Source organism: Anolis carolinensis, chromosome 1 (genome assembly GCF_035594765.1).
Source record: "Anolis carolinensis isolate JA03-04 chromosome 1, rAnoCar3.1.pri, whole genome shotgun sequence".
NCBI lineage: Eukaryota > Metazoa > Chordata > Lepidosauria > Squamata > Dactyloidae > Anolis > Anolis carolinensis.
In genome coordinates, this window is record NC_085841.1 from 59,135,953 (window position 1) to 59,158,552 (window position 22,600).

Sequence of the window (22,600 nt, forward strand, 5' to 3'; positions counted from 1 at the left end):
AACCATGCTGCCTTGAAAAAAAATGAAGCCAAGATACTAGATGTTCTGGCTGAATAATCACTAGGGTTGTTATTTGAATGTTAGTAAGGCTGTGTCCATCTTTGTATTGTGTGCAATGTATGTCTGTGACTTGAGATATCTTTAGAGTGCTCTGCCATACCAGTGCACAGGATCTAGGCAGTGTTTCTCCTTTCTGTTGGCTAACAGATTTTTTATTAGAAAAAAATCCAGAAAGATTACTGGCTATTTTAAGAAATAGTCTTGTGCTATAATTCTTTCTTTCCCTCTCTCTCTTTCTCTCTTTCTTTCTCCTGGCCCAGTCTCACAGTGATATTCTCCATAGTATTTTTAAAAATATATTGTTTTTCTTTTTTAATCTAACCTCCCCCTCTCCCCCACCAGGTCACAGACATTTGCAGACTACTTTCCTGTTAGTCCTCTCCTTATTTGAAGACAAAAATAAGAATCTAGCAAACAAAGGTCTTACAGTATTTCTAGTATGTGCTGCAACAATGAAAATTGTATGAAAACAATTTATCAAAATAGAATTGGATAAAGAGACTATGGGATGTTGCTCTTTTTAAAAAATCACATACAAAGTAAACTTAGAGAAAGGGAACATAAAAAAGAGTTTGTTTGAGGCTAAAGAAACCTTTTATCAAATATACCATATGTGCCAGCGTAACAATAAATTTAACCCACTCTCAGATCAAGTGAGATATTGGGTTAAATTACCAGAGTAAGATATGCCTATTATTTAAAAAATTAGACATCAGAATAGAAAATAATTTATCAGTAAAAGACTGACGAGAAAATAATCTGTAAATGTCCAATGCCCCCCATGATAGAGACTGAGGTGGTTTATGTCTGGCACAAGATGTCAGAATGTTGCATGTGATGGAGTGAAGAAAGGTCAACAAGGAGCTTCCTAATGCCATGGGTATGGAGTTGGGCAACTTTCTCTTACATCCCACCATAGTTTTCTGACTGTCAAAGTTCTGCAGGGTTGAAGATATTTCTTGGTTGAAGAAGGGAATATTTCATTTCTGGGGGAATCGCAAGGGGGCATGGGGGACATGTTGGCCAGCTTGGTCAGGTAATAGGACAAGAGTATGTTATGATTGAGCCTCATGGCTCTGCTACTGGGAAGCGTGGGCGTAAGACTCCTCGAGAGTCAGATACTCTCGAGGAGCGAGAAAGAAAGAGGCTGCGAGATATCTTTGCAGAACCATCTGACGAGGATTCTTTTGAGGGGTTTACAGAGAGAATGGAGGAAGAGGTGGTGAGCTCGGAAGAGGATGAGATGGATTGGACTCGGGTAAGGGAGGAATTGGGTGCCACTGGCAATGATGGGATGGAAGATGATTGGGGACCTTCAGGACTAGACCCATGGACAAGCTGGAGGGATGGGACGGGATCCACAGCTGGGGATGCTGTGGGGCGTAGTCAGAGGTGTTCCAGCTCTGATGAGGAAAGTGATGAGGAAACGCCCGGGTTAAGGAGGGCAGCTGATAGTGATGAGGACTTGTAACTGGCATAAAATGGGGTTTGGGAGCAATTGCAAATTGCGTTGGGCAAGGTAATCTGGACGAACGCTTGGGATCTGTGTGGGACGTTTTCCTGAAGACGGGTGTGTTTCGTGTGCTGACTACGTAAGTTGTTTTGGAATTTGGGTTCAGACGGCGGGAGGAATTGTGTGGGCTTTTGTTTGTGCAACCTCTGCTTAATCTCAATAGCTTTGACCTTCCGTCGTCTTCTTGACGGACGCCATCTGCTACTCTGGATTTACGGACTGAACTGACTACGGGCTCGGATTCTCCTACCTGGACTTGGTGAACTACAAACGTCTGCTTCTGCCTTACGACCTTCGGAAAGAACTGGGACTACGCTACTGCTTCAATCCTTGGCTGTTGTGTTTGTATTGGAACCTTGTCTGCTGTGTGGAGGAGTAACTTCTAAGTTACTCAAAACATAGTGCTGGCAGCAGAGAAGCATCTGCTGCCAATTAGTTACATTCTTTTGAACTCTTTGTTCACCAGTTTCTGTTTGTTTATTCTCAGGCTGAAGCAAGCTGTTTTGATTTTGCCCGGATTAAACTCCGGTTTAATCCAGTTTATCTTTTGAATGTTTTTCTTGCCCCTTTTTGCTTTTTAAGGCCAGCGTTGCCTAGCCCTTGTCTTTTACGGGCATTTTGAGTTCTGTAAATCCAATAAACTCTGTTATCTTTGATTCTGTGGCGTTCTGTCCTTGACAGAGTATTTATTTATTTATTTATTAGCGACATTTATATCCCACCCTTCTCAGGGTGGCTTACAAGTCATATGTACATACAATATATTATATTATTCGTATAGCACAATATAAGCATTATATATTGCTATATTGTACTATAACACTATATTGTAATATTATTAGTAATATTACATGTAATATAAATATACCATAGTGTATTATTATTATATTGCATTACATTATATTATTAATATTATATGCATATACATATATTGTTAGTATAATATGATTATTATATATTATTATATTGTTATATGGACACATGAGAAATGGTGGAATGATGTCTTCCTGTCCCCTTCTTTATTCTGGCTCAGAATATCAGTTATTCCTTGGTGGGGGGGGGGGCACTCCCACCTGATGACATAGCTCACATAATATAACTAACAGGTACCAGGGGAAGAGTATAAATCTTCAGTGACCGACTTTGGCACCCTTTAAGTGAAGAGTAGAGCTCTGAAACATCCTCTTGTAAGATTCAGATGCCCAGAGTTTGGGAAAGGAGGCCACTCTTGAGGTTCACACAGGATCTTGCCTCTCATGTGTAGAGTTCTGAGGCCTGAGTAGTGTGTCCTCTGGACTACCTTCTAATTATGGCTGGCTGGGGAATGACCGAAGTATTTGAATTGCTCTTGGGGAAAGGTGAGGAGGTTGTTAAGGGACTGACATGTGGCCTCAGATGTACCTACATCAGGTTGCCCTTCCCCTTGTTTCATTTACATGTCAATGCATCTTGAATATATTAGGTTAAATAAAGTGGCTTTTATTTAACAGAATTCTCTGTCTGGTCATGTTATCCCAGGGTTGGTTATCAAATGGAGGTATTGTAATGATTGCATTTTAAACTATGAGTGTGTTAATATTATAGTTTGACTGGACTTCAGCAATTCCATATGGATGTATCTCTTCGGTTTTAATTTGGTAATCCATTTTGAGACTCAGAAGATTTGCAGATCATTCCCACAGGGCTTTCTGAGTGGGAACGGGGTGGGGTGGGGGAACCTAGCATTGAAAAATTGGGTGCAACAGTTTCTGAAAAGTTTAAAGCAACAAATTCTAAGAAATTCTATTCAAGGAAGGCCTAGAGGATGGACTAAATCATGACTCTTTGCAATAAATTGCTCGGTGAGTTAGATCACCAAGAACAAAGTGTAGCTAGCAAATCACCAAGGGCCTTCAACAGCAACATATAGTTTCCAACATCTTCAATATTAATATTCTGGTTAGCATCAGTTGTTACTTTCTCAGATTTCTGCAGAGTCAACTGAACAATAGTTATTTTCATTTTCTTTACTGTCAGTCAGTAAACCTTTTGTGCTTATTCTTTTGTTATTTACATAGGAATATAATATGTCTGACTATTAAAAGCCACTTGCTATGCAAAACAAAAAAGTGTCTTGGTCAGCAAAAGAGAGGAACTATATTTTGCATAAATAGATTCATATTTTTAAAAGTGACCAGCATTTTAAATGTGCATATTTATACAAATATAAAGATGTTAAATGAGATGTTTTGAGCTCCAACTCCATTTATTCATAAATAATGATATCTGAAATGGTTAAAATAGTAGCACTCATAACCTAGAAAATAAAACCAATGGCAACATTGCTAATAAGTTTATACTTTAAGATACGATTGAATTTTGGCAATAGAATGTAGAATCTGTGCAATGACAACTGGAAAGGCTCTGGACAATGATCTTGGATTGTGTGATTTTAATAATTGATGTAATTGTTTTAGATGTTTTTAACTCTTGGTTTTTAATGTAAATGTTATTTTTAAGGCATTGAATTGTTGCTGATGTATAAGGCCGCTCTGAGTTCCCCACGGGGTTGAGAAGGGCGGGGTATAAATAAATAAATAAATAAATAAATAAATAAATTTAGTATAATGTGAAACATAGATACATTTTGTTTTTATACTTGGATCCCATCTCCAAGATATCTCATTGTGTATATATGTATATTCTACCAGATCTGTAAGCTGCCCCAAGTCCCCTCGGGTGAGAAGGGTGGGATAGAAATGATGAAAAATAAGTAAATAAATAAATAAATATGCAAATACAGTTATTCCAAAATCTGGAAAAATACAAAATTCAAATCCCTTCTGGTTCTAAGCATTTTAGGTCATGTATACTCAACATGTCCAGTATATTGACACTTGTCCATATGTCTGTATTGGAGCAGGTCATTGGTGGAGATTCCAGTGAATATTCTATTCCATGGATGGAAGGAAGGAAAGAAGGAAGGAAGGAAGGAAAATATTCTGTTCAGAATGTCATGCAACTAACTTAACATATAATGGTATAACTATTATGCACTTAACATTACAATGTCTGGGAAGATTGAAGAGCTTAAGACCTTAAGTAACAGATCCTGGTACTTTATTAGGAACAAATTCCAAAAAACTAAGAAGCAGCCCAATCTAGCAGCAACAGCATTGTATCCCTTAAGACACTTAATGATCATTGGGCTTCTAGATAGATTCTAACAGGGGTTTTTTAAGCTAATTGTCATTATTTGAGTTAGAACCTTTCAGGCAACCTCTAAAATACACATTTGTGTAAAAATAATCAGAAATCTGAATCCACATGGATATGTGGCTTCATTTAGTATGACCATACAAAAACATATTTTGTCAACTAGCTATATTTTATAGAATTTTCTGCTGTAAATCAAAATGCACCATATACAGACTGATTTAGTTTCCATATCTTAATCTTGATGGTGCCTCGCTGAGATTAAAACTTTGTCAGGTAAGACAATTCACTTGAGACCCTTTCAATGTTTTTCCCCAAAACAAAACAAAAACAAAATGTGTACCCCCCTTTTCTGTGATTTTTCACAGGTTTCCATTCATTGGACATTACTTTAGAGCATATAAGACATTGATTACTTTCTTGCTACCCTGGTTTTGCTTGCTGTTTTCATCCCCTAATTACTTCTGTTCATGAGTGACAAGCCTTGTCAGATTGATTATTCTGATAGCAAAGTGACATTGTGCCAATCAAGCGGCTGCCAGCTCTTAGCTTTAGTCACTGTTATCTTTAGTCACTGCTGTCACTTGCTGAGGTGCAAAGGCCCTGGATATTCATGAGACTTGAAGGCAGTGTGGAGACTCTGTATGTCACATTCAGCTTGTTGTCTGTCTTTCCACTGAAGTGTGCTGAATGTCAGTGCAAGAGCATGTGGTTTTGGCTCCTATTAAAATGGTGTTGGATTAAAATAATGTTGCAGTAATAGTAAAGTAGATTTCCTTTATGGTTTGAATGCAAACAACTAGCCATCTACAAGAAGCCTAAAATCATAGCTCTTTTTGTCTGATGGATTCTATCAAGGTGCCCATGATAACTAGGAGCTCACACAAAACTCTGTGACCAGCTAGGAGCAGCAGTGACACAGGCACAATCCATCCTCTTTCCATGTGCTGATGAGTGCAAGGAAGGAGTGATGGTATTAGTGTCCCATATGGACAAAGAATCAATCTGAATCAGACCTGATTTCATTGTCCTCATTGCACAAATTCCTGATCGTGTTTTTTTAAACTGCCTTAGACTTCAGACTATCCCCCACAATACTCATCTTAAGTAGGCAAACATAGTGGGAACAGCCAGAAGTAAATTCAAAGTGATTCATCTTCATAAACAGAATGAGGCCTAGAGATATTCACAAGCACCACCACAAAAACCATTGATACTATCTTTTCAGTGTTGCAGAGATGCAGCATCTTTATTTTGCTAAACTTCCCTACCTCAACAGAATCCATGGTCAGATGGGAAGAAGCTAACATGTTTGAATCTACAGGCCATATGAACTTCGTATTTCCCACCAGCATTAGATAGCGGAGGCCATTCATCCAACCCGCTCCTGCAGAATTCTGGGAAATGTAATTCAGGGTAGTGCCTTTGAAATTCTCAGTTAAAGAGGTCCTCAGCTTCTCTAAGTTACAATGGTGGAAAAACGTTGGGATGCATTCCCATACTTCACATGAATATGTCAAACCATAAATAATAATGGACCTTATTGTTTTTAATCGGTCAAATGATCACAGTATTTAGAAGAGGTATAGATTTCAGAAAGATAATTCTGTTGATTTTGAAGCAGAAGAGATAATTTGACTAAAATGCATGCAGAGTAGATCCTATTTCATTTATGCACTAACTTGCTCTAGGATGACAAAATGGGTTAGGAGCCTTTTACAATAGTAACATAAAGCAGATGAATGAAATGCAGAGCTATGTATGTATGCATAGTGCAGCCATATAATAAGACAGGAAGATTTATCTAGTTCTTATTTTAAAACATTTTGAATGAAATGCAATATCATATATTCACCCTCTCATTTCTTTTAGCTATTAAAATAGCAAATGTTCCTGTTCTTAAGAATAAAGGGAATGTATACATGGGACTTCTGTTTAGCATGTGGTTGTTTGGGCAGTTCTATTTACTAGCACACTCTTGTAAATCCCAGAGGTAGACTAGGCTTGAGAGTAGTTTTATATCAAATGTTTAATAATGTTTTGAGCCAAGCCAGCATTTATTGTGATATTCCAATGACAGCTACAGTGGCACCTGGCTCCATTACAAGTTTATAAGACCAACATGTCAAGCCTGTAAGTTTGCCATCACTTCAACTGTTTACAATTGGAAAACTTCAAAGCACAAATGTAATGTCTAGAATTTTGAACTGGAATGTGTTTGAGAGAATAAAGTCATTATTAATATTCATTGCTTCAGTGTTGGGTTTCAATGACAATTGTTAAATTGCTAAATAGTCAAGGTCAAACTAGAAGTTACAGTGACTGGAATTCTCTAAATTTTATTTCTTTATTAAAGCTTCCCTATGTATTCAAAAGAGTACTATATTCAAAAGAGTACTATAAGAATGGCACAGCTATTTCACAGAGGTATTAACTTTTAAAGTTTAAAATTATTTCTTTGCTTTTGGAAAGATTAATTGGCTGTATTTTAGCATGACCTTTCATGGATTTCTATCTTCTTAATAAGATGCACTGATATGGAATGGTAAATCCACAGAGTTAATAGAATCATAGATTGAAGGGGGTCTTATGGTCCATCAAATCTATCCCATGCTTAGTGCTACAGCTAAAGCATCCCCAGCAGACAGCTTTTTATTGAAAATATCCAAAGAAGGAAGTCCCACCACCCAAGCCTGTAACCAAGAGGGCAGTTTAGGGGTTCAAACCACCCCTGAAACAAAACAAAACCTGGTTTACTCATAAATTTAAACTGGTTAACCAAATCTCCTTGACAAGTACATGAGAAGCAAGCATTTGAGTCCCTCCAGAACTTCAAGCACTATCTCTAAATTTTGATTTTCACTTGATCATTACCAACTTTCTACCAATTTACATTGCAATAGCGGCAATAGCTAACATAGTGGCTATAGTAGAAGCAACCATTGTGGAAGCCCTGCCAAGAAACCATGGAACAGGAGCAAAAAGAAAAAGCTGTGTCATTGGACTTTATATGAACAAGACTGTTTCTGTTGACCAAGTGAAATCTCAATTAGTGCAAAATCCGCAGATTCCATTGCCAGGATATGTATTTCCTGTGGCTAAGAAGAGGCATTTAAGATTTCAACCCAAATGATTTAGCAGATTTCCTTGGCTAGCCTACTCATTTCATGTGCAAGGTACACTCTGTAAGTACAGTGTGGTGTTTGGGGGAGAAATTTGGGGTAAAGGTGGTCAGTCATCAGAAGTTGGTGCATTGGTGGCTAAACCATTGGTATGATGGAGAAATGCAATAGAAGTCTTTGAGCCCTTCCACACTGCCCAAAATTCCAGGATCTGATCCCAGATTATCTGTTTATCCCAGCTTATCTGGCAGTGGGGGCTCATATATTCCAGTTTAAAGTGGATATTCTGGGATGAGATCCTGGGATAAAGAGCAGTGTGGAAGGGTCCTTCAACAGACACCAAAAAAACAGAGAACCATCAAAACAACTTGTGCTTGGCTGAAAACTTCTTGCTGAATCACAGTTGAAAACGTTTTGATGTAACCCATCATCATGTAAAGGAAATAAGAAGAAAGCAGAAGAAAACAGAAAGAAACTTCTGCCAATAGTGGAAACTATTGTCCTTTATGGCTGACAAGAACTGGCTTTAAGAGGGAGCAATATTCAGGACCTATTACCTGTGAAGAAGCTTTAAACAATTATGGTAATTTTAGAGCCTTGTCGAGATCTCATGCTAGATCAGGAGACACTGACCTGAAAAGTCATCTTGGAGGGAAAAAAGTTTAAATCCCTCCTGATTTTTTTTTTTCTGGCTACGGGCCTGCCATCACCATTCCAGCTCTTACTGTCAAGAAGTTCCATCTAATGCTCTAGCAAAATCTATTATCCAGAAATGTAAAATAATGAAATATGATCCTGCCATCTAGCAGATGACAGCCCTATCCACTTTTTTCTTTAATGGACCTTGAGGTAGTTAAAGAGTACCATCATTTTATCCCTCAGTCTTCTCTTCATCAAGCTAAACATGCCCAGCTCATTCAACCATTCCTCCTCGATTCTGTTCTTCAAACCTCATCCCTGTTGCCCTTCCCTGTGCCTGCTCCAACATGTCTCTATCTATCTATATAAAAATGTACTGTTCGTTTGTAGGACCGAGTTAACAACAAAAGCACTGGGCCAAATTTGGCCATAAAACTAAACACTACCCAATGTGTGACCACCATGAAAAAAACCGAGACAAAAATTAACTTGGTCCTAATTACGTACATTACATTAATAAAACAACACTATGCACACTCACAGAATCACCTCCTCGCTCCTCGCCCCATGCCCTTCCAGCACGTGCACCACCACCGCCACATCATCAAAGCCTACCTCCTTCAGACTTTAAGTACTGATTGAGTTTCTGGGGGTTAACCAGGCATGATGTGAGTTGTAGTTCACACACAATCTTATTCATTTTGTACATATATACAAGCATAACACATATACCAAATACCACCACTTCCTCACTACTTTATTTTCCACACCACCAGACTTCTCCACAGCAACGCATAAAGAACAACACTCTGAAAACAGGTGAATTGCAGCCAGGAAACCATCATGGCCAGCTAACACTTCCCAACAAAGGATTCCCTCAGGCAAGAATCAGCCAGGCTTCGAAGTTGCAAGGCAGGAAACAATCAGGGCCAGCTAACACCTCCCAACAAAGGATTTCACCAGACAGGAATCAGCCAGGGTTTGAATCTACCAAACAGGAAACAGGGCCAGCTAACACCTCCCAACAAAGGAATTCCCCAGGCAGGAATGAGCCAGGCTTTGAAGCTGAAAAGCCATTACATGCCAATCATACCGGCTAATTCCAGCATTCATACTTGCCTCCAACAGAGAAAAAAAAACAACCAGAAATATTGTATATTCACAAGCTTTTAAATTTTGTTCCTATCTTCCAAAGTGTTGACCACCCTTCTAGGGTCTTCTATAGACTTGATAATGATTCCTTCCACACTGTCATTTAAGTCACCCGATAAAAATGTTGAAGAGCAAAGGCCCTAGAATAGAACCCTGAGGACCTCCTTCCAGTTTGAAGCACAGACATTTATTTATTTATTTACAACATTTATACCCCACCCTTCTCACCCGAGGGGACTCAGGGAGGCTTACAAAAATTGGCAAAGTTTAATGCCCAAAATGCAATCATAAAAACAAAACAATATAAATAGATCCATTAATAACATTGTTAAAACACATTATAAAAACCTTAAAAACATATATATAATTAATTAATATATAATTAATTTAGGATGACTTTTTGAACATGGTTTTAAAACCAATTATAGAGCTGTCTGTGTTCCCACCTATTTCCACATTTAATCAATCTACCAATCAACATATAATGAGGGTCCTTATCAAGTGGTTTCCCCAAATTATCGTAAATTATGTTTACAGTACTCCCACCAGCTATTTAACTAGTTACTTGATTAAAAATAAGATTAGTTTGGCAGGATTTGTTCTTGAACAAGTATATGCTAGCTCCTACTTATGATTGCATTGTTATCAAGATACCCAGGTAGACTGTTGTTGTATGATCTGGTCTAATAGTTTTCCTAGTATAGAAGACAGGGTAACCATTTCCTGGATCTTTGTTTTTGCTTTTGGAGAAAAGGGGGCAATGTTTGCCTTACATGTTTTCAAAAAAAAAAAAAAAAGATAACAAGTGGTTGTGAAAGCATATCGGCAAATTCCTCCAGTACTCAGGACTGTAGTTTGTCTAACTCCCTATCACTCTTGCTTTGCAATTCTGATCTCTTGTAAAGGTCTTTGATTGCTGCACGGAACCACATAATTGTCCAAGCAGGTATTGAGTACTTCCTTGCACCCACCACAGTCAATTAATGATTGGGGATTGTTGGGGAAATTCCAGAAATATCTAGCTAAGTTCTGCACCTGGGATAAGAGAGACCATCTTTTGAGACCTCCAGTGAGTTCATCTTCTTCTGTCTGCAGTGTCAGAGCCTAATGCTCCCCAGGCATTCTCTGTCCTCTTTCAATCATTAATTGGCTAGGAAGGAATTTCCAAGGGTTGAAAATATAAGTTTCATAAAGGTGGAAGGTGAAAGAAGCAAATTCACAGTAGTAAAATGTTATATTCTTCTATCCAATATTGTAAAGCTGAAAAACAGGAAGTTAATACATGTTGATTTAAACTATAACCAATATATTATTTGTCTGCACCCCAGTACCTACTACTAAAGAGGGAAAGGTTACCTAATCATAGAGAGGGGGAGATCTTCTGATCCATTAGCTTCTGAATCTACATAAGATAATGTGCTGTACTGTGTATCTTTTAACTGACATGATTATACATATGAATGGCCACTTCCACATATCCTCTACCACATAAAAACATTTTTTTCAGGAAATTACTTGATTCTTCCTGGTCAAAAGCTACTAATAGCCTCTGTGGAGATGATTAAAGGAAAGTGCATATCTTGAAGCTCTGTTAACTGCCGACTGAATTTCTCTGCAGATATTTATCTGATCCTCAGGATGAAATCTCATGGCAAGTAGCCAGTGCTCTCCAGGGCATCAATAGGGATGAATAGGGGTTTGGACTAATTGAGTGATACAATCAGTGGGGGTGGCAAAAATAATTGTATATATAAGCAATTCAATGTTTAAGCAGAAATGTCAAGGACAGAACGCCACAAGGTTCAAGATAACAGAGTTTATTGGATTACAGAACTCAAAAATGCCCGTAAAATACAAGGGCCAGGCAGTATTAGCCTTTAGGAGCAAAAAGGGACAAGGAAAAAACGTTCAAAAGATAAACCGGATTAAACCAGAGTTTAATCCGGGTAAAAACAAACTGCTTGCTTCAGCCTGGGGATAAACAAAACAAAAGCCGAGGAACAAAAGATACAAAAGAATGCAACTAATTGGCAGCAGATTCCTCTCTGCTGCCAACACTGTGCTTAGAGTAACTTGCATCGCTCCCACACACACAGCAGACAGGATTTCCAACACGAACAGATCAGCCAAGGATTGTAGCAGTAGAGTAGACCCAGTTCCTTTCCGTAGATCAAAGCCAGAAGCAGACGTTTGTAGTTTCCAAGTCCAAGAAGCGGGAAGTCAAGCCGTGGTCAGTTCAGTCCGAGTTTTCAAAGCAGGAGATGGCGTCCGTCAAGAAGACGACGGAAGGTCAAGCTAATAAGAGTAAGCACAGGTTTGCACAAACAAATGCCCACACAATTCCTCCCGCCGTCTGACCCTGAATTCCAAAACAACTTACGTATCAGCACACGAAAACACACCAGTCTTCAGGAAAGCGTCCCACACAGATCCCAAGCGTTCGTCCAGATTACCTTGCCCAACGCAATTTGCAATTGCTCCCAAGCCCCATTTTATGCCAGTTACAAATCCTCATCACTGTCAGCTGTCCTCCTTAACCCGGGCGTTTCCTCATCACTTTCCTCATCAGAGCTGGAACACCTCTGACTACGCCCCACAGCATCTCCAGCTGTGGATCCCGTCCCATCCCTCCAGCTAAACCATGGGTCTAATCCTGAAGGTCCCCATTCATCTTCTATCCCATCATGGCCAGTGGCACCCAATTCCTCCCTCACCCGAGTCCAATCCATCTCATCCTCCTCCGAGCTAACCAGCCCCTCCTCCATTCTCTCCGTAAACCCCTCAAAAGACTCTTCGTCAGATGGTGCTGCAAAAATGTCTCGCAGTCTTTTTCTTTCTCGCTCCTCGAGAGTATCTGACTCTCGAGGAGTCTTACGCCCACGTCTGTCAGTAACAGAGCCATGAGGCTCAATCATAACAAGAAATTTATAGTTTTTATTTTCAATATCTCTACTTATATGTACTGGTATTAATATACCTACAAGGCTAAAACTCTATGCTAATTTTTGTACCCTCTAATGCTCATGCGCTCCAGTCAGAGCTGTCATTATTACCCAATTTCAGTTATGCTTTCTGCACATACTATAAGCACGCACTGTTGTTTTCATTGCTATTGGTTTTTAAAATAACTGATTTTTCATTACATTCAGTGATATATAGCAATTACGATTTATGAATAATATTATACAAAAAATTACGAGGGCTATCCACAAAGTTAATGACGTTTTGGAATTAAAAATTAACAACGTATAGGAATAAATATTTATTATATACATTTGAAAGCCACACTGCAATAGTACTTTTAAATATAGTCCCCATTCAAAATTAGGCATGTTTCATAACTATTAGTGATTTTTGAAATTCCCTTCCTGCCAGCTCTCTTGCCTCCCGAGAAGAAGCGGCCAGGATCGGCCAAGGCTTCTTGGCAGCTTCTCCTCTGGAGGCAATGCTGATCTCCTCCAGACTGCTTGGCCGATCCTGGCCGCTTCTTCTCGGGAGGCAAGAGAGCTGGCAGGAAGGGAAGGGAAAGGGACGCCAGAAACTTTTGATTCTCTCTTGCGATCTTGCAAAAGAAGAGACAGAGCGGGGTTCTGGCTTGCTCCTCCCTTCTTTTTGCATTCATTCTTTAGCTGGCTGAGCTTCCGCATTGCAATAGCGCGGGTTCCACACTCTTCAGGGCGGCGGCGGGAAAGCGCTGAGGGTAATAACTTTCAAAAATCACTAATAGTTATGAAACGTGCCTAATTTTGAATGGGGACTATATTTAAAAGTACTATTGCAGTGTGGCTTTCAAATGTATATAATAAATATTTATTCCTATACGTTGTTAATTTTTAATTCCAAAACGTCATTAACTTTGTGGATAGCCCTCGTACTAAGGATTCTGTATCGTTTTGTATGAGAGGAAGTCTATGGGTTACCGCTGGTGCTCTGCTCACTCAATGTGTAACTCTCCTAAAGCACAGTTTTTCTAGTCACTGCCTGGTTTATCTCAAAATGCTTTGCTGATTAACTTAATATCTAGTTTTTTGGTTAAAGAATTGTGGTCATACTTTCTTTCTTTTTACATAACATAATGCCTGCCATTTACCAAAATTTTAAGGTGATTAGAAACCCATAGACCTCTCTTTCTTTGCATTCTAGTGTCAAAAATGATGGTTTAAATAATTAAACAGTATGCTGACTGCACAAAGTGAATCTCTTGCAGACTTTTGCAGGTAAAGATGCTTATGTCAGACAAGTTATTCAAGCACAGAGACCCACAATGGATATGGAGGTCATGTTAGTTGCTCTGCTGACCACTAATGAACTAATAGGAGCATTATAAATGGCACAGTTGTCAAACCAGTAATTGCAATGTCATAAAATATCTAATGTTATGAAATATATATTATGTATGATTTGAGTGAGAAAGGTGTATGAATGCGGCCTAACTGGGCTGAAGATACCATCCTAAGGAATAAGGCCTGGAAAACTACAATTCATGGGCTTGCTAATGAGACCTGTGACAAATGATTAACTGTTGAGATTGCTGGCTTGATTAACTCTTGGTGGAAAACCAACTTGTTTACATTGCGAAAGACAATGGTTCTTCTAAGTAAGGAAGTCAACATACTGGCTCTTTACATTTGTCAACATTATTAAGGAAGCAAACAAGGCTCTTTGATAAGGAAAGCTAATTAAGCATTGTATACATCTGTCCAGGAACTGGTGGAATCAACAGATTTTAGCTGTCTGTCAGTAATTTACAACTTTCAGAACCAAATCAACAGAAAATACTACATAAAGGACCCTTTGCTCTCAGAAAAAGTGTGTCAGACCAGCTGAACACCAATTTCTGAACACCACTATGAACAGCCGTCTCTTCTCAAGAAGCTGATCAGCCTCAACAAGAAGGATGGTAAGAATGCTTGAGGAATGAATGACGAATGAATGTTAGATTATATGTGTAACTGTTGATGCAATATCCCCTTTTGTCTATGTAACCAATATAATTATTATAAAACCCAATTCAGGAGTCTGTGTCTACTTCTTTCTCTGAAAATGCCTAATACAACCTGTCTCACTGAAAGCGGAATAAAAGAATCCTTTAAAAGTACTCATGACAGCAATGCTACTAAATGAAATAAATCTGCCCTTTTTGCTGAAGGAGCTGTTATAAAAAATCCTTATTTTTAAATCCTGCATCACCAAAACTACATAAAATTAAGCCTAAGTATAGGCAACTAAAATAATTGCAGATTCTGTCATTGTTTGCTACTGCTTCCATTTGCCATCCCTCTTCATGTTGTCTTTGTTACGTATATGACTACAGCCTTCTTGGCTCAAGGACTCCTCATTCTCTGTAATGAGTACATCATTGTTACAGCTATCAATCAGTTCATAATAATTTTTTGATGTTATAGTAAAATAATTAAGAAGCACAGTAGTCATTTTCTGATCCTCTTTCATATCTCTTATATATCACAGTTTGGGCTAGCTACCTACTAATCAAATTTCCAGGGGAACCAAGTGAGAAAAGGGTCATGGACAAAGACATTATATTAGTGTGTGACTAATGAAGAATTGGATATGATGGAGGAGAAAGTGGTGGTTGCCAAGGCATTCATTTCTTTCATAGGATGAAGTCTGGGACTATACATCACAGCAGAAAAAAAAGGATATTATGAAAATCTGGATGATGTTTCCCCTTCACAATAGCTGACAATTTCTGCTGGGAAAGGTTTTTCTCAAGAGGAAACTGGGGAGTACAGTCCAAGTCACTTTGGATTTTAAAATAGCACTGTACTTTTATAGGATAGGAAATATTCTTCAGTTAACCTTGGAGATTTTTTCAGCATGTGTTTGAAAATGTAAAAGGAAATGTCTAAATGTATCTTTAAAAAAAGTGTTTGTGTGTGTGTGTAGGCATTAGATTTTGTATCTATATAAATATTGTGGAGAAAGAGAAACCATCAACAAGACTGGACAAGAATTCCTTATTAATAAGTAATTTGTTGTGCAGAAATATCCTCATAGTGATTGATACAAAACTAAAAGAGTTGCTATAGAAACAAATGAGAAGGGCTATTGTGTTTTCGTTCCAAAATACATTTAACAAGTAAATTTCAAGATTAGAATTGAGCAAGAAACAGAAATTGTGACTATTGAATTAAACCACTAATCAAGTCTAGGACATATCTTCAGGAAATGGAAATCACAGCACCCACATAAAATATTTTATATCCATTAATTAAATCACCAACAAAATATTTAACACAATCTTTGAGGAGGCCAACACAATCTGAATGACAATTGTTCATGAAATAAATTGAATGCTATAGAGGTATGTGTGAGGTAATGTAGGTACAAAGATGTCTCTGCTCAGCATCTTTTCCCTTTATGCCTATCTCTAGTGCAATTGCTTTTCACATGAGATAGAAGCTCTGAGGGGCATATGAACAATTGCATCTTGAATGCTGCTGCTAAGTTTTGATTGAATAAGTCATACTTTTAATCAGGTTTTAGACTTCAATGAATATAGCTGAAGATATCCAATCACAAGACAGCACCTAGCATAAAGCCATGAATCAAGAAATAGGCCACAAAAAGATCTCTGCAGATTGTAAACAGAGTGGTCTGAGATGCCGGAGATGACATTTCCTTGGGTGAACTATAGTGTATGTTACAACCTCTCACAAATTCTTTGCCTAGATATTGGAGCATACAATTTCTGTGCATACACATCCTTATAATGCAAAAGGGTTATAATGCAAAAGGGTTAGAAACATCATTTCCCATCAAAAAATGAATTTTGCACAGAAAAGATTCCAAATTATAGACTCCTCCCTCCCCCGGTTCCATACCTGCTACGTTACCCTGTGTTTTTAAACTGTGATTTCAAACTGTACTCTAGTTTCTTTTCTTTTTTTTAATATAACAGCTTTGTTAGGGAATTGTGTTTCCTCTTCCCTGGGCATTTGTGCCCCACTTTATGCTGGTCATGGACTGTGATAAAGAAATATTGATTGGTTCAAAGGCTTTCTTGCAATTGAAAGAAAGTAGCAAAAATTAATTATTGCTTTTTTTTTAGAATGAAATTAGTGAAGATTTACATTTTAAATAATGAAACTTCAGATTGAGGGAGGACTTCTAACCAAATTCTCCCAGGTTATAGATATTAAAGGTTTTATTAATCTTATTGTATTATATTTGTACATGTAAAAAAGTACTGATTTATCAAATTCATTTACATTTTCTTTTAAAAAATAATGACTGATTGACTAACTCAACAATGGGGTGAGCAAACAGAAGCTGTTTAGAACTCCTTTTGCCCTGTTTATTGTGTAAAGGCTGGAGGGTAATTTCCATTCCAAACTCATTGACATGGTGTCATACCTCAGTCTTTTGTTAGCTTCATGATTACAGCTGGAAGTAGCAGCGGGCTGAGACACCTAAGGGATAGTAGAGTCATTTGTTCTCTCTAGAGGATCCATTCCACAGAAACAAAAATACTTTTTCTCTCCAGGGCAACTCCAATATAATTGTGTAACCTATAACAAGACTGTCTTTCTAGTGTCTAATCCTACAGCTTAATTATATGAAAGCATGCACTACATGTTGGTCAGTGCCACTTCTTAGTTTTGAAATATTTAGGATTAAATGCCAAAGTGCCTTTCAAAAATGTGATTTATTGTATGCATATGCACAAGCATACTTGCATATATTTTGGTTGTCCTGGAACAGTTACTACCATCAGCATTTCTTAATGTATCATTTCTGAAACATTTGGGTTTAAAAAACAATGCTTATCTTTTGATATATGAGTTTTTAAATGCAGCAAGACATGTGGCAGCAAATTTTAACAATTAATCTCCACTGTCTTTTGATAACAGAGTAGTTCAAACACATGGAGAACAAAATAAGCATTGAACCGATTTTTACCAATATGAAGTAAAAGACAAAACACAACAATGATATATTGCCTCTGGAGGTGGAGGGAAAGGTGAATATGGTATTACTTGGGTGAGACATTAATATAGCTTCATTCGGACTAGTTTAGAAAAATCTTGGTTTCAGGGACTTTTCTCCAGAAAAGCAACCTGACATAATGAAGCTTACATCCCCACATATTTAATTGCAGTGTGATATATGTGTGTTAAAGTCTTTCTGAGTTGTTTACATGGAAGCAGTCTGTAGAAGGCCAGCTTATACTTCTGGAATAGAAAGATAAGCAAATCATCTGCTAAAAATGTTGGGTACCTCAACACATGCATAATGTATGAATAACCTAGCAATGTTTAGGATGCCATATTACAGTGTTCGGGCAATAAGCTCTGGGCTGGTTTGTCAGGGTATGGGATGGAAATGCATATCTTTCAATTATGTTGGAGCCTTGATTCACTAACATGTTCTTCCATTTTTCGCTGCGGTTACAGGGCAAGCAATTTTCTTCAGAGGAGAGTTCATGTAGCAACTGCACGTCTTGTGTGATAGTTGGCTTCCAAATCTCTAAACCACTCAGTTATGTGAGGGAATGATTTTAAATCACACTGGCATAATGTCCAGAACATGAGCCACAATTGAGAGATCAAAGTTGCATTGGTACCAGAATGAAGCTAAGCCTCCTGCTCCCTGAGCGAAGGGCAATCTGTGCTCCCCTTCATTCAATGCATAGAAAGAAAACCAATTGACAGCTGTTTCTTAACATTGATGATGGAAAAGCTCCTCTCCCACACCTAAAATATAACTTGACAAGTAAAGGATGGGCTGCAGTAAGTGTGTCATTCAATCCAATGATAGACCAGCTAAAATTCTCCAGAGTACTATCTACTAGAAACATGGTTTCAAAGTCTGTGGAAACTAGATTAAATTGATTCTGGAATTAAAATGAAAAAGAGAATCTACAGAGAACTCATGTAGGAAGGAAAGCTAGCAAGCAGTCCAACCAATACCTGGACAAGCAATTAACTCTTTTAAATAGAGTCGAAACAGAAGAGACAGTAGAAGAGATCATAACTGTGATCTTCTGTGATTAAAAATGATATATATGTCAGAGATCCTTTACTTTTATTGTGAGAGACAAATATCTGGCTTTGTCCCATATTAATTCTTTCCCTATTATTTCTTCCATTACTTTTCTTATTTTGCTATAAAAGATCAGAATTTTTCTACAGTCCCACCACATGTGGGAGAATGAACCTATTCCCCCACATTTGTGCCAATACTTGTTCGAGGTATTTCCCGTTATATGTGCTAATTAGAGGGGGTTCTATACCATTTAGAGATTATTTTCCTTTGTGTTTCTTTGATCCTTATATGATTAATTTTATGAATATGATCTATCCAAGAGCCGATTAATTTCTCAGTAATTTTTTTCCCTGTTTCCAGTTCTTTTTAACTGTTGTTTTTGTGTTATAAGTTAAGGTGATTAGTTCGTCATACCATAGCCCAGTCATTCCTTTATCTATTTCTATTTTCCTTCTAATTATTCTATCCAGTGGGGTTTCACCTGCTTCTCTTATTTTCATGGCCTGAGCTTTACTGGACAGACCTAATCATGCTATCCAGTTCCCTTGACCACATTTATCTTTTATTTTATCCCACTTTATCCCCAATCCTTTTAATACCATTTTCCTTCATTTTCCTTCAGTGCCCTAATTATATTCCTGAATGTCTTATCCCTATTTTCCAATGTTTCTAATGGGAAATGGTCAATTTTGTTTATTTTGTTTATGTAATTTAATTTGCCATTTTTTCCAGATTGACAACATTGTTAAGCAAGGGCCTGCTTTTATGTTCTTTAGGTCTTTTCTATCTATTCTCTCTCCCATTGACGTTCCCTTTTGCCAACTATTTGCTTCCTTTCTTATTTGCATCAATTTTTTAACCCTTCCAATTTGAATTATAGTAACTTCGCTAGTTGACTTGCCTCATAGTATATTCCCAATGAGGGAGTCCCCCATCCGCTCCATGTAGTCATGCCGGCGACATGACCTTGGAGGTGTCTACGGACAACGCCAGCTCTTCGGCTTAGAAATGGAGATGAGCACCAACCCCCAGAGTCAGACATGACTGGACTTAACGTCAGGGGAAACCTTTACCTTTACCTTTTTATAATATAGGAAGTTAGCAATTCTGTTTTTGTTTCCTCCCACTACCCACTTTTTGATAGAGTTATCCCACTTCTTCAACAAATTGGTAGGAATATTCACTGGGAAGGTTTGGAACAAGAATAAGAACTTGGGCAAGATCTTCATCTTGTAAATTTTTAGCCTTGTGGATATATCTCGGAATTTCTTTCCCCATGAAATGATTTGTTTGCTTATATTTTTCCATAGATGATTATACTTCATTGATGTAATATTATTGATATTTTTTGGTATATCAACACCCAGGTATTTCATCTTGTTATTCCCCAATTTTACTCCCATGATGTTTTGAACCTTCTTAAATTCTTCCCATGTTAGGTTTTTATGTAGTATCTCTGATTTCCCTAAATTAATTGTAAGGCCTGAAGTTTTACCAAAGTCCTTGATTGTAGTGACTCCTCCACCTCCCCTAAAATTATCATAACATCATCAGCGTATAGATTAATCTTGATGACTTCCTTGCCCACCTTATAACCTTTAATAACTGAGTTGTTACTTACTGAATTTGCTAAGGGTTCTATGGCCAGTGAAAATAGGGCTGGGGAAAGGGGGCACCCCTGTTTAGTTCCCCTGTTAATGTTTATTTGTCTAGTTTGTGCCCCGTTAACTGAGATGGTAGCTTTGATTTCACTATATAGTTCTTTTATTACCTTACACACTTTCCTCCCCATATTGCTTTCCTCACAGAGTCTGTTCAAATACTTGTGGTCTAATGAATCAAATGCTTTGCAAAAGTCCAATTTTTGTACGAGTACTTTAGATTTTTTTTCCGTGGCATGGTTCAAAATATTCAAAATATTCCTTATAGGGTCTGCTAATTTCCTGTTTTTTACGAATCCGTATTTATCTTTATGAATTATCTCTGGAATTATATCCTTCAGTCTATTTGCTAATATTTTAGTGAATATTTTGTAATCCACGTTGCATAGGGATATTGGTCTGTACGAGTTAGGATCCGTTTTATCCTTATTTGGATTGTGAGAATTTCTTTTTTTTCTTTTTTTAATATATATTTTTATTGAAGTTTTACCTTATAAGATAGAGTAAATTAACATTGAAAGAGTGAGAACATTTGATTGTATAGAAAGTGGGAAAACTGAGATTTAAAAAGGATCAAAAAGGGAGAGAGAGAAAACCAAAAACAGAGCTAAAATGTCCATATTTATATAAAAAGGAAAAAAAATCTGAACAAATGGCGATATAAAAATTCAAAGTACTTGGCAAAGAAATACACCAAAAAGCAAAAGCAAAAAGCTCACTGTTTCACAACCTGTTCACAAGCCACCAGCAATTGTGAACTGTAGTTCTTTTTTTTTTCTTCATCATGACCTTTTTTTTTTTTAACAGAAGGAAGTTAAATGAGTGGTGAAAATTAAAATTTATAATAATCAAATTTGAAACCCCCACATTGAAATGGTCTTTCCTTCTAAAAACCTTTTGAAGGGCTCCCAGACTTTCCTAAACTCGGAAGGGTCTTTTGACTGGAGATACCCTGTCAGAATGTCCATCTCAGCCACCTCCGTCACTTTCACGATCCATTCCTCCATTTCTGGTGTTTCCTCCAATTTCCAGGCTCGTGCATAGACTATTCTCGCAGCCGTTGTCATCAAAGTGAAGAGTTTATCATGTGGCTTCAGCAGTGATGTGTCTGTTATTCCTAGTAGGAATATTTCTGGGTGCATGGGTATTTTTAGCTTTAGTATTTTTTCAGTGGTTTTATGAATTTTAATCCAAAAGTTTTTTGCCTTCTTACAAGTCCATCACATGTGGAAAAATGATCCTGTTGCTTGTTTACATTTCCAGCAAGTGTTTTTTAATTGTGGCTGTATTTTGGCTAATTTAACAGGTGTCATATAAGCTTGATAAAACATTTTGTAGAAATTTTCTAGAAGGGAATAGCTTCTGAAAATTTTTATTTTTACTTTCCAGAGATATTCCCATTCATCTATGCTAATCGAGCGACCAATGTTTTTAGCCCATTTTACCATACACTCCTTGATATATTCATCTTCTGTGTGTAATTTTAACAGGAGACTGTAAAGCTTAGATAGTTGTTTATTTGATTGAAGTATCTTATCGAGGTCTGTCTTTTCTTCTTCGAATCCTGTATGCACATCTTTTTGATATTGTTGGTGTATTTGTGCATATTCAAACCAGTTCATGTTGTAGCCCTGCTGGTTTATTTCTATCATTGATTTCAGTTGGAGGTTATCTTGTGTTTTCTTGAGTATTTCTGCATATGTTAGCCATCTTTTACTGCCCTTTGAATTTCCACTTTGTTTGAAAGCTTCTTGGATCGAGGTCCATTGTGGTAATTTTCTGTAAAAGAATTTTTTATATTTGTTCCAAGTATTCATCAGAGTTTTCCTAATTGGGTGTTTATTAAAGTTTGAGTCTTCTGGCACTTTCCCATAAATTAAGTATGCATGTAAGCCAAATTTTAAAGTATCTCCTTCCAGAGTTATGAGACTTTGATTGTCAAGATGGATCCATTCTCTTAACCAAATCAATATAGCTGCTTCCCTGTATAATTTTAGATTTGGGAGAGCCAGTCCTCCTCTTTGTTTAGTGTCTTGTAAATTTTTCATCTTTATTCTCGGTTTCTTCCCTCTCCAAATAAATTTCGTAAGTTCAGCCTTCCAATTTGTAAATTCTTTTTCCTTGATGTCAATTGGAATGTTCTGGAACAAGAAGCATAGTCTAGGTAAGATATTCATTTTTATTGTAGCTATCCGTCCTAGGAGAGAGATATCCAGATTCATCCATTTTTTCAGATCATTTTTTTTATT

General features: G+C 37.4%; 1 long non-coding RNA gene across 1 annotated transcript; it reads left to right on the forward strand.

Moving 5' to 3' along the window:
- The first annotated feature begins 1,119 nt into the window (after positions 1 to 1,119).
- LOC134297489 (uncharacterized) lies at positions 1,120 to 1,811 on the forward strand. The gene is made up of 2 exons (XR_010004248.1): positions 1,120 to 1,652; positions 1,737 to 1,811. It is a non-coding gene; the product is annotated as an uncharacterized LOC134297489 (long non-coding RNA).
- Positions 1,812 to 22,600: the final 20,789 nt, after the last annotated feature.